General features: G+C 42.7%; 1 protein-coding gene across 1 annotated transcript in view; it reads left to right on the top strand.

Moving 5' to 3' along the window:
* Positions 1 to 13,710, top strand: part of LOC126272678 (zinc transporter ZIP3-like) — a 462,003-nt gene that overhangs the window by 145,958 nt on the left and 302,335 nt on the right. The gene's annotated exons all lie outside the window — the stretch shown is intronic.

The raw sequence follows: 13,710 nt of genomic DNA, 5'->3' as shown, positions 1-13,710 counted from the left end.
AACTTTTATAAGCCTGTGTCCTTATTCATTAGACATGGTACTTTCCTTTTCGTGGACGATGGAGGAAATGTGAGTTTTAATAGAGCTAATGCGGGAATTTTACGCGCGTCTGTTGAGTAAACAGTGTGATTTACGAACTAGAAACATCCCTCAACTGCCACTGGAGTGCGTTGCGATCGCGTATACCACGTTGGGGCCCACGTACCTTACGCACAAGTCGCATCGTTCCTGAGCGTTCAGCAACTCGTTGAACTAAACACGTTCAACGATAACGTTCGACAGCACAGTCCATATGCCGACGGCTTTAGCTCAGGCCCACGAGAAAGACAGGCCGTGGCACGTGAGACACAGCACTGCAGGTCTTCGAGTGCCAGTAACCGTCTCTGGCGCGCAGCGAGTAAATATTTCAGATGAGTTCAATAACGTGCGTTTAAACTCATGCAAGTTCTCGACAGCACGTGCTAATGTTAACCCTAGGACACCCAAGTAACTTTCATACTACATATTCCCTTTGAGTTATTGTTTGTTGGATATTTTATGAAATGTTAGTGTCAAAATATTTTATAGGAAATTTGTGCTTTGAAAGAAAAAATAAATAAACTTATTATGGGTCCAACAACCCCCCCCCCCCTTAGGCTTCCATGCTAAAGAAAATTTCCCATTTAGGTTCAAAATGGTTCAAATGGCTCTGAGCACTATGGGACTCAACTGCTATGGTCATCAGTCCCCTAGAACTTAGAACTACTTAAACCTAACTAACCTAATGACATCACACACATCCATGCCCGAGGCAGGATTCGAACCTGCGACCGCAGCAGGCGCACGGTTCCGGACTGTGCGCCTAGAACCGCGAGACCACCGCGGCCGGCTCCCATTGTAGGATTTCGTTTTTCTCATCTCTACAACAATGCAAGTTAGTTTCTTGTTGGTTCGTATTCTTGATATTCACAACAATCGGTTTACTTTCAGAGGAAGTGATTCTGGATGTCAGTCATCTGTTATGTGTCTTGTAAACTTGCAGTGAGTTAGTGCAGTTCCCAACACGTAGGCCTCCAGTAACGTTGGTGCCCTACACAGAAAAAACGAAACCAAGTAAAAAGTTACTGATGTTGTCAACAATGCACCAATATAAAGTCACTGTTGGAGGAGACAAGAATAAAACCGAGATAAATGCATGTTATAATTCCACTAAAGGTGAAATTGATACCATTGACCAAATGGCGTGTATGTACACCAGCAAAAGAGGAACAAAGGGATGGTCTCTATCTGTATTGTACACTGTCATCGACGTTTGTGCTATCAATGCAACCACCATATTCATCCAGCAACATCGAAGGTGGAATGAAAAGAAACACAACAAAGGGAAACTCTATCTTCTGCAACCTGGGATGGAGCTAGTGACATTGCAGGTCGAAGAAAGAAGTTTCAATGAAAAAGGGTTATCTAAACAAATTGTTCAATCAATAGAAACTATTCTACAAAAGAAAATCAAAGAAGGGACAAGAGAAGCACGTCAGCCTCCTGCAGGGAAAGGTCGGTGCCATATTTGTGTAAGAAAAGCTAAAACAAAGAAGCAGAAGTACAACAATCTAAGTAAACCAAAACAGTATTGTGGAAAGTGTCATAAACAAGTGTGTAACACACATTCAGAAAAAAATTGTGATGTGTGTCTCTTGCTTTGAAGTTGAGGATTCAGAGTATTCTATTGTATATGAACACATCTGTATTTTGTATTGTAATATGTCAATTTTTATTCACTCAATACAATATTTATAACAATTAACAACATTTATAAACTGATGCCTTAGTTAAAATAATAAACCATTTTGAAAGTTGTAATTTTTCGTCAGTAAACTTATTTAATACCTGTGGACTCGCCGAACCACCCCCCCCCCCCCCTTAGGCAGCCAAGTTAGAAAAAAACGCTTGCGCGTCCAGGGTTAAGGCCTTAGTGGGTACCTCTTGACTCACATATTGATTTCCCGTGGGCTTTACTCGTAGCCAAGCGTTCGCGCACTATGGCGGACAAGACCACTAGTGTGACGTCACATGTTAGTTAAAGGGGGACGGACATTTCGTGGGTCCACAGCTCGCGGTCTTGCGGTAGCGTTCTCGCTTCTCGCGCACGTGGTCCTGGGTTCGATTCTCGATGGGGTCAGGGACTTTCCCTGCCTCGTGATGACTGTTTGTTGTTGTGTCGTCTTTATCATGATCATCATCATTCATCCCCATTTACGGTCGTAGGAAGGCAATGGCAAACCACCTCCGCTAGGACCTTGCCTAGTCGGCGATGCGGGTCTCGCGCATCGATCACTACGCTCCTTGGAGTATGGGACTTGCAACATCATCACATTTCGTGGGTCCAGGACTTAGCCAAATAACGCTGTGTTTAGGTCCCATCTAGTGTGAACACATCGCCATTAGAGGGTGACGACTCTTTACGCTCCGTCGATGCCCAGTGCGAACTGACCTTTGAACTCCCAGCTCAGCCCTGTCACATGCCGCACCGGGCTACAAACACAAAGACCGACTAGCGCTGACAGGGGCGCGGCGTTTTGGAAATGGCGGACCCGCTCGCCACTCGTGGACCGTAACCGGAAACAAATTAGGCGAACGGAAAGTGGCTGGGTGCGTGGCTGCCCGACCAACAGCACTGCAGCAAATCCCGGCCAGGCACGCCGGGCTGCCGCTCCGGGGCTGCGCGGCGGCCGTGTGTGGACAGCGCGGCCCTGGGGAAATCCGCGGGCATCGGCCGCGCACGGAGCCGCTGTTGACACACCGGCCGGCGCGGCCCGAGGAGGCCGGCGCAGCGCGTGCCTCCCCCCACCCTGCCGCCCTCTCTCGCACACACACACTCCGCTCTCGCATCCTGCACCGGCGGTTTCCCGTATTTCGGACGAAAATAATAAAAACAGCGCCTCGCCGTTGCCCACTCTCCACTCTGGACCAGAATGCTCGCGATCGCTAGCGCGTGACGTCACGCTAGCCTCGCGAGGTGCGTTCACAAAAACACACACACACACGCACACAGTGAAAAACGTACTTGATTCGCAGTTCCGCCTTTCAGCGTTATTGGAAACGTGAATTAAACATTTCTCTTTTTTTTTAGGTGAAGGGTGACGCATGCGACAGATATTTGTGTCCAGAGAAACATAGAGGGGTTAGCTGTGGGCAAAGTGGATACTGCCCGCTATACGCCCTAGCATTCCGGATTAATTTGGCAGTGTCAGGGGTGTTGCCGTCCAGTGGGCAACTGGCGCTATCAAATAAAAATATGTGGTCGAGTGACGCTCTGCTCTGGCCGGAGTTATTGCGGTTCCCAACTAAATATTTACCACCGAGCGTGCAGCACTATGCTTCCCCATGCAGCCACATCGCCGTTAGAGGTGAGCGCACAAACAACGACAGGATGAAAGAAAATCAGGGGAACAGTATTCATTATTACTGTCGACCTACTGCACGTCCCAATTTAATAATAATAAGACCTCGCTTGTCTGAGTCACTAGTAAACAGAGTAAATAGGACAGGAGCCCACCTGCACAGCCACATGCCTGCCGCTACATATCTCTGGTGGATCTGTTTACCCATTTTTCTAAAGCAACCAGGACACGATATCTGCTTCACTCGTCCTAATATCGATGTCCCTTGACTTTGGTGTAATATAGCTTAGGAGACTATATTAGTAATTTTTTAAAACATTTCTCTTGGAGAAACGGTGATCTGGCTAAAAATACTTAAAAAATGGACACAGTCAGTCTCGACAACAGAAACATTTATTTCGATGGTAATCGTTTTCGGTCAGTACTTGATCATCCTCAGATCCTCATACCATGATGATGGGTTGTGATTGTGAATGAAGCTCGGTGTTTTAAATCTACTAACGTCAACTGCTCAAGCAATCTAGCCGGAGTAGACAGTTTTTGCGGTCGAAACATTTGCGCCCATGTTTAAAAACATACACATATATATATTTTGTGCCACCATCTGCTTCTGCGAGAAATCGTATTATAGCTACCAGTTATTGTTTCCAATCAAGGTCAGGCAGAGCAAGTTCTTAGTGACAGTATATGTGTGAATAGACCATAACTTTCAATCCCATTTCACATAACATTAAAAGAGTGGGACTGCACGTCATGTACGTATCCAGACATACACGATATACGGAGTCGCAAGGGGAATGGTCATTGTTCAGAGATATGACGGGGATGATCATTCGAAGCAAAAACGTCTAGTAAACATGAGCTCTAAAATGCTTACGCTACGAAGTTTGAGCACTTCTCCATCTTTCTTCATTTTCGGTACTGTGTACCAAATCTCTTTGCATGTTTTGGGAAGACGTAATATGGACCAAAATAAGAAAAATTTGTGTAGTAAGCATGGGCTCTAAAATGTATACCTTAAGAGCTATGAGCGTTTGTTCAGTGCGAGAGATGTTTTTAACCTTAGCGAAGATGAGCAACTGCTCATAACCCTTAATGTTTGCATATTAAGAGCAAATGTTTACTGGAAATTCTTTCTTATTCAAGTTGATACTACCACCTCTCAAAATATCGAAAGCAAAGAGGTTGTAGTAGAAAACTTTTGTTTCACACTATCGAGGATGAAGCGCCCATAGCTCTTAAGGTATCCACTTTAGAACGCATGTGTACAAGAGTTTTTCGTTTCGAATCATCGTTCGTGTCATATCCCTGAATGTTGACCATTCGTTCCGGGGCCACCGTATATTGTGACTGAAACACTTGCTGTGGCTGATGAAACGATCGACACTGTTAGGTATAATACAGATTTGTCATAGAGCTGTTTACGACACACTTTGATTTTCTAAAAGTACTTGCAACTTATGTAGCAATAGCTACTGTAAAATTATGTAATACATTTGCGGGGTCTATCCCGAGCAACCTCATGTTGATATACCGTTATAAAATGTTATACTTAATCCCCTGTTACACTCCGAATTCCTGGTGCCGATCTGATATGGATCCCATCGTCAAATTCCTTTTTCATTACTCTTTCGTTATAGTATCATCAGCCTTGGTGTTTCTAACATTAATTTTTCGCTACGATCAAAAGACGATACAAGACTACTGCACTATACGTGAAACTGACTCAGATACATGACGCTATTTTTCAATATAGTCACAGACTATCTACAAACGACAATCGGAGCGTTCCACCAATTGTTGAATTCGAAGACGGTAGAAATCCGCTCCTTCGTGTCAGAACAATTCGAGGACCGCTGTATGAACGTCCTCATCGTTGCAAAACCTGCGATGGCTGTCAATCGGTTCCTCTCTTGCTTGGACATTGCCGCCTGCTGTCGATTCCGATCCACGATCGGCAACAGCCACGTATGTGAGACTTTGGTCAAATTTTTAACGCCGGTTCACTTCGGTGGACGCTACATTGCTATAGGTCCATGTACCGCTAGCATTTCACGATCCGACTTTGGAGTACCTTTCCAGTTGCCGCGTTATTTCATTCACGCGCTGTGCTCCACCTGTTAGCCGCAACGCAGCAGAGCTGTGTCTGCAGGCAACCCAAAACATAAACTTTCTTGTTGCGTAGTGATCTCTGCATGGGACGATATGTGTAACTCACTTTTGGACGTCCCCATGTAGTAACGGTAAGGCTGGAATCGTAGTTCTTCAGCTAGTGTCTTTAGCTAGAAAATAGAATGGACAACAGAGAGGCTAGAACATATTCTTTTGGATAACTGCTGGTGCTACTTTTGATGCTCTAGTACATAGTTAATAAACCTGACTCCACAAAGGCCCCGCGTGACAAAACTCAGTCCCTTATTTTCGTTGTTGGTACATTGTCCCACTCTTCACCATGGAACACCGTAATGTGTCATTCCCAACCTGACCATCTTGTTGGTTGTTGTGGACACAAGTGCCATCATATGGTAGATATCAGCTTTGTAGAGCCTGGCACTGTTGACCTGGACTTTCCCTTTTATGCCTGAACAGGGATGTGGTCGAAATCTACTAATCTTGGTCAATGGTAGCAATTCTACCATAATGGCAAGGATCTTTTCCCACTGCCTGTTGGAAAGAAATTTACGAAGAATCTCTACCCAAGTGAGTGCAGGTACTTCGAGAAGGCAATGACCAATGAGAAAGCCTCTACTATGCTCCTGAAGCTAGATAGAATTTCTTAACGTCGAAACATTTTTAGGGAGTTGTTGGTAGCTCACGAGACCCAGTAGCCGGTCGGCACATTTCTGTGTGTAAAGGCATGTCGCGTGCCCTCTATGAAGTATAAAAGTGTTTCAAATGGTTGACATCGTTACTCGATGATCGTTACTGATTACCAAATTTATTTTTCCAGAACGTAAATCCTACGAGGACTTGAAAGAAAGGACTAATTTGTCATTTTCCAGTTTAAACACAAGTTTAGTCGTTTTCCACGCCCTCGGTAGGCAGGCATCACATAGTGGAGCCCTTAGCTAACTAGGCTTGGTGCTTAATGAAACAAACGGCATTGACAGAGTCTAATTGGCCGCTAAGTTATATTTGTTTCCTTGGAGACTTGGAGTGTTATGTTTTACTGTGACTTTAAACTGTAATCTTGTTCTGGATTTTTGGAGTTTATCTAGTGGAAGTTGCTAGGGACCAGATTTTGGTACTGTACAGACTTTCAGATATACAGATTTTTTAGCGCAGTCATCGGATCTCGGAATGTTGCTCAATGCAGTTAGACAGTCGCAGAGCATTTATCATTGTTATTGGAGCACCGATAAGTTTAACCGCGTCTCCGTGGTTGAAGAGAGGCGGAGTCTTTTATTATTAAGACTAATAGTGTATCAGTCGATAAAATTGATCTCGGTCCGCCAGTAAACGTTTCTAGCCAATCTTCGAACCATTACGTCACATAATATTTGTACTGCACGCCACTAATGCGTGCACTCTGTTTACGACCACAGACAAAAGTTTGCACGACATCACCTCCACTTCTTATTCTGTTATCATTGTAATCTAGAAGAAATGTTCAACACTACCCTTTTTTCATTGTTATGCGTTTCATTACAGCTTCCAACTGTGGGGCTATGACAATAGGTTCCGCATTGTAACTGATGTATACGGCATCCTATCTACATTACTAAAAGCACAGTCGATACCAAAATTCTAAAATTTACGACGGATCCGGATTAAAACTACAGGTAGTACGCATTGATTTTTCAATACATTGCGCATCTTTTTTGAATTAAAACACACAGAAAGTATAATTTTGGTCTGCGAATACCAGTTTCGAAAGCAATCTGTCACCTCATATGTTTCTCCGACTTCTTAATCTATGTTTCATTTCCATTAAGATTACTTCGAAGAAAGGAGTGGGGCACGGATATTAAAGCTCTGTGGATACAGCTTTCAAGACAGACGGAGAAAAGCCGACTAGAGGAATCGTGCGGTCTCTTAAAGGAACCGTCTCGACATGAAAACCTATGTCAGGATGACTTCCGAAGGTATCCAATTACTCCTCCAACGACTGCACTATGTAGTCTTGTTCTGAAGTCTTTCGGATTGACTGAAACTCCTGTACTTTTCTGTAAATCGACTCTACTTATCTCTTTCCTTTACTTTCGATGGCCTATGTTCTGACAAATTTGAGAAATTTGCATACTATATCACATCGTTAAATGACATTACCAAAAAAATGGCACTGCGCACTAAGAGACTTGACTCCTGAGGTCATAAGTTCCCTAGAACTTAGAATTACTTAAACCTAACTAACCTAAGGACATCACACACATCCATGCCCATGGCACGATTCGAACCTGCGACCGCAGCGGTCACGCGATTCCAAACTGTAGCGCCTAGAACCGCTCGCTCGGCCACTTCGGCCGGCAAATAGCATTACAACCAACTTGAATAACTACACCCAAAAATTTCCCCTAACCTATCAAAATAATTTTTGATAATGCAACACCAGTGTGTTTGGACTGGAGATGTAAACAATACATGTTCTTTCTGTACGACCCATTTCTCAAGCAAACCATTTTGTTTTAACACAGGATTATACAGTCAAGCGTTTGCAAATAACTGTTTGGTACACTTACCCGGATTCCGACACATACTAAGAGGTCTTCCTCAGAATGAAATTTTCAGTATGTGACAGGTTAGTAATTGCATTCTTTTAAGTCCTTTTTCCAATAGTGCACTTTCAAATGGTTCAAATGGCTCTGAGCACTATGGGACTTAACATCTGTGGTCATCACTCTCCTAGAACTTAGAACTACATAAACCTAACTAACCTAAGGACATCACACACATCCATGCCCGAGGCAGGATTCGAACCTGCGACCGTAGCAGGCGCATGGTTCCGGACTAGGCGACTAGAACCGCGAGACCACCGCGGCCGGCTCCCATTGTAGGATTTCGTATTTCTCATCTCTACAACAATGCAAGTTAGTTTCTTGTTGGTTCGTATTCTTGATATTCACAACAATCGGTTTACTTTCAGAGGAAGTGATTGTTGATGTCAGTCAGCTGTTATGTATCTTGTAAACTTGCAGTGAGTTAGTGCAGTTCCCAACACGAAGGCCGCCAGTAACTTTGGTGCCCTACACAGCAAAAACGAAACCAAGTAAAAAGTTACTGATGTTGTCAACAATGCACCAAGATAAAGTCACTGTTGGAGGAGAGAAGAATAAAACCGAGATAAATGCATGTTATAATTCCACTAAAGGTGAAATAGATACCATTGACCAAATGGCGCGTATGTACACCTGCAAGAGGGGAACAAAGGGATGGCCTCTATCTGCATTGTACTCTGTCATCGACATTTGTGCTATCAATGCAACCAACATATTCATCCAGCAACGTCGAAGGTGGAATGAAAAGAAACACAACAAAGGGAAACTCTATCTTCTGCAACCTGGGATGGAACTAGTGAAATTGCAGGTCGAAGAAAGAAGTTTCAATGAAAAAGGGTTATCTAAACAAATTGTTCAATCAATAGAAACTATTCTACAAAAGAAAATCAAAGAAGGGACAAGAGAAGCACGTCAGCCTCCTGCAGGGAAAGGTCGGTGCCATATTTGTGTAAGAAAAGCTAAAACAAAGAAGCAGAAGTACAACAATCTAAGTAAACCAAAACAGTATTGTGGAAAGTGTCATAAACAAGTGTGTAACACACATTCAGAAAAAATTGTGAAGTGTGTCTCTTGCTTTGAAGTTGAGGACTCAGAGTATTCTATTGTATATGAACACATCTGTATTTTGTATTGTAATCACACACATCCATGCCCGAGGGAGGATTCGAACCTGCGACCGTAGCAGTCGCGCGGTTCCGGACTGAGCGCCTAGAACCGCTAGACCACCGCGGCCGGTATAATGCACTTTCTTCTAGTGTAAAATCTACTTCAGTCTTATTCAGAAAGCTGTTGAAAAATTTGTGATCAGACCTTTCAAAACTACTGACAACAGGCTTTTTTACAGGTAAAACCTTAAGAGTAACCAGTTCCTTCTCGCATCTTTTTACAATGCAATACTCATAGTGTGAGCATGGGGTTGATCTACTATTCTCTAATTCTGCGCAACGGATTAATCTAAGATGTACCCCTTACCCTGTGGCTCCTGCAAGATGCAATTTCCATCCCCACTCTACTACAGACGTCAGACAGACTCTCGTAACGTTCTAAAGAGAAATGCCAGAAAAGATTTCAGCAATAAGTATCTTCTGGAGTCGTCCGCTGTAAGGAAATGACACAAAAATTCACAAACTTTCTTACGTACCTAGTGGGATACTTGGGTCCTGGAGTAGCGCTAGTGAGTGTAAGAAAAACAAGAAACTAACGAAAATTATTATTTATTTTGCAAAGATTCTGAGAAATCACAATGGCAATTTTAGTTATGAATTGTACAAGCTACATCCTGGTTCTTTTCGGAATGTGAAGTTACCTCTCAAGGATAGGATTCGCTAATGAAATTTCTATACAGAGTTTAACATTGTTATTGACTTGGCAGAATGGCTGAGAGCTGCGCCTACTCAACTTGAATAATTATCCTTTAGAATGTTGCTAGGTATGGTGGAGGCTGTGGCGTGTGAAATGCAGTGAAGTGTACTGTTGTGGAGGAAATATGGGGATTGAAATAGCTGTAGCGCACAATACTGTAAGCTGCGATGACTGCTGTCTGTGGCGCTCGCTGCTGACAAATAAGATAACTCTCGTTCTATCTGGATTGACCTTCGCTAATCATACTCTCCCTATGGCTTGATGAAGTCAAGGATTCCTATTCACCTCTAGTTTAACTATTGGCGTGGTACACCGGTCAGATAACCAGTCCACCGCGATGCCACTCAAAAATTCGCTGGCAGGCGTTTAACTATAACTCTGTCCGTTCACACTGCACAATAAGTGTGTCGGGCAACACAGTGAACAAAGCTTAATCGCAAGGACTCAATATAGAGTCGCACTTCGATTCGCTCTCGACAGAGATGCTCTCCCAGTGAAGTACTGAGGAGAGACTTGTTCCTGGCTCCAAGAGCGACAGCAGAATGGCGCCTCTCCATGCCAGACGTGAAGGGGTATATCTTTCGGTCTCTTCCATTACTCCTTCAGCTCAAGGCGTCAGAAATATCGTCTGCCAATCAGCAATGCTCTATTAAAACGGGAGAATGACGTTTCGTTTAAGGCGACCAATCCAGAAATCTGTAGTATCGGCGTTTGGCGTTTGCTGTCTCCCTATGAAAATCTCTGAAACTGAGTGCTATGTGTAAAGAATGTGTAGGTTGGACGCTTCCACACAATGTAGCGGAATTTGCTTTTAGGCCAAAAACATAGGGTCGTTCCCGCTTTCACTTGGCACACGCTGTCTACTCCACAGGCAGCCAAGGTTGACTCGTCCTCTGAAGGGACTGGCCTCCCGGTGTGTGGTCTGCCTCTCTTGAATTAAAAGCTCCTGTGATCGTTGGGTCTGGAATGTATGTATGTACGCCAGCCTCGAGTATTTCAACCCCGGTGCACATTTGTTATTTGCATATTGTTTACATGAATTCATACAACATTGACTTTATCTTATCTGGTTTGGGTTCGAATGAAGCATCTTGATGTGTGGAATATGATTGTGAGGGCAGAATATGTAAGTAATGAAGGTTAGGACACCACGACATCTTACAATAGTCATCCAACCCATCGTTAATAAAATCCCAGAATGCATCGGTTTTAAATTTAAAATGGAAGCGAAAAACTTGATTGAGCTGAAGATACAAAACATAGGGCACTTCACTTAATCTGTCCTTTTCCTTGTATAAACAACTGATTTTGTTGGAAATAATTTTTTGCACTAGGCACTCAAAACCTTTCGATCCTTCATGCACCATCTGATGTTAAAATGGGATTTAACGTAACGTGGCAAAAGTCGGTTTACTTGCAATGCTTACTAAACTTAATAGTCATACCTGTGTGTAACAATTTTCTTCTTTCGTCTTTGTACTTGGACACAGCCTTAGACGCCTGGAACGGTCGAAATCTTACAAGGGCATAAGTACCCTCCTCTGTGTTCAGTAAGAACTAAGTTATACAGAACACTTCGGTATAAAGAAAACAAACTAATCCAAAAGATGTCGTCGTTGAAGATGAATGCGTAGCTGCTAAAACACACTAAATAACCAGAATTCTGGTGGTGAACCAGGTTGGATGTTCAGATGTCTATGTGTCTGTTTGTCTGTCTGTCTGACCCTCTGTCTGTCTATCTGTCTATGGTTTCTTGACACTATAAAATATTTATCCCTTTGAGTCAATGCCATCAAAATATACTGCCATTTATGTCACATATTTAGATACTTGTAAGCTCACTTGTCAAAACCTATACGGTACTTTCAGTTGAACTTGAATCATGAAATTTGACAAGAAGCAAAGTTTCACAGTCAAAGAAAGGAAAAGATGCGAAAAGTGTTTATTTGTATTTTTGGTATGCGCAAACTCATTCATCAAAATCAATAGATGAATGTTCTATGAACATGTCGAGGCTGGCGGTCTAGGTGAAGGCGTAAGTGGTTTGATCATTAACTACATATTCGGCGAAGGGGAGAAAGTGGAACATGATTACATTTGGTTCCTGCAAAACGCTCACACCACTCTTGAAGGTTAACCAAGGTACTGTATGCTCATTACAGATTAGTTGTTGGAGATAGAAAACGCCAATGGCAGTGTACAAGAGAACTCGTGCTGCACCATTTTTTAAAAGAAAGACTCTTTTAGCTGAAATAGCATAAATAATGTATAAAATTATTTTAGTTTGTCGATTCATTCAATTTTTTTGGTAACATTCTGTGTTATAGAACTTTCGTTTGCACATATTTACTAATTATAATTATATAATAATCATAAATTAGCTAATAAATTTTTAAAAAAATTGTAGACCCTTTGCGCTTACCGCCTAAGGAGAATTTGTAGTGATAGTTAGGGCCAAAGTCTGACGAGGGGTAGTGTTTTTTTTTTAAGCTAGTGTAAAAGGGCAGAGTCAAGCAGAGCTAGAATTTTTTTGCTTTGGGTAAGGAGATAGATGCACCAACGGTAATCTACATCTACATGGATACTCTGCAAATCACATTTAAGTGCCTCGCAGAGGGTTCATCGAACCACCTTCACAATTCTCTAGTATTCCAATCTCCTATAGCGCTCGGAAAGAATGAACACCTATATCTTTCCGTACGTGCTCTGATTTCCCTTATTTTATCGTGGTGATCGTTCCGCCCTCTGTAGGTCGGTGTCAACAAAATATTTTCGTATTTGGAGGAAAAAGTTGGTGATTTGAATTTCGTGAGAATATTCCTTCGCAATGAAAAACGCCTTTCTTTTAAGGGGTGCCAGAGGTGGTCAGATCCAAAAAATTACATTTTTTTTGCTACCGAAAATGAATTGGAATATTCCTCTTTAATGTAAACTTTGAATTATTGTTCTACTCGCCCTAGAAGTGGAGTTATTACCATTTTCCCCCAGGCCCGCAGAGGAAATGGGCGGCCGCTAAATGCATCTAACACACTCTCGTGACTTCCTGGCGAACTGCTTGGGATTTTCTCGGCCTGTTACGCATACAGCGCCTTATGTTACGCATACAGCGAGTGTGCAAGGGTTGGCTACATTGTTTTCTTTCACCAATGAAGCGCTAAGAGCGCGGAACATCGTCTCTTTGCTGTTTACCGTTTCGAATTAGTTCAGTGTTGCGCCTGTTGTTGGTAGTGTTATACTTCTTGTGCAAAGCGTTGTTCTGGTTACGATGCCACGTTTTAGTAACCGTGTATGTAAGAAGAGGAAGAACGTAGGGAAAAGAAAATTAACACTAATACCAAGTTGCGATACTACAATTATTGAAACAGTGCGTTCTTCTGCTAAGCAACACATGGCCGGCCGTAGCTCTGTGACATCTTCTAGCAAGAAGCTGACTGGTGGAAGTGACAGATTTCGTGAAGATGTTAGTGACAGTGATGACATTAACGAAGTACTGAATATTGGATTATTGTATTCTGTGCTGAAAGAAAGTGTTCTGTGCAAAATGTGTTCAAGTGTAGGAGTGGGACTAGAGATAACAAAGCACTTTGGTTTAGCTTGTGAGATGAAGATAATCTGTGCATGTTGCAAGTATCAAGTGACTTTCTACAATTCACATACCAGTGTAGTTGGTGAAAATGTACGATCTAGAGTGTTTGATGTGAATGTTCGACTTGTGTACGGTCTTCGATCCATTGGAAAAGGGTCTGCTGCTG

Source organism: Schistocerca gregaria, chromosome 5 (assembly GCF_023897955.1).
Source record: "Schistocerca gregaria isolate iqSchGreg1 chromosome 5, iqSchGreg1.2, whole genome shotgun sequence".
In the NCBI taxonomy this organism is placed as follows: Eukaryota; Metazoa; Arthropoda; class Insecta; order Orthoptera; family Acrididae; genus Schistocerca; species Schistocerca gregaria.
This window is presented reverse-complemented; position numbering and strand designations above follow the sequence as displayed.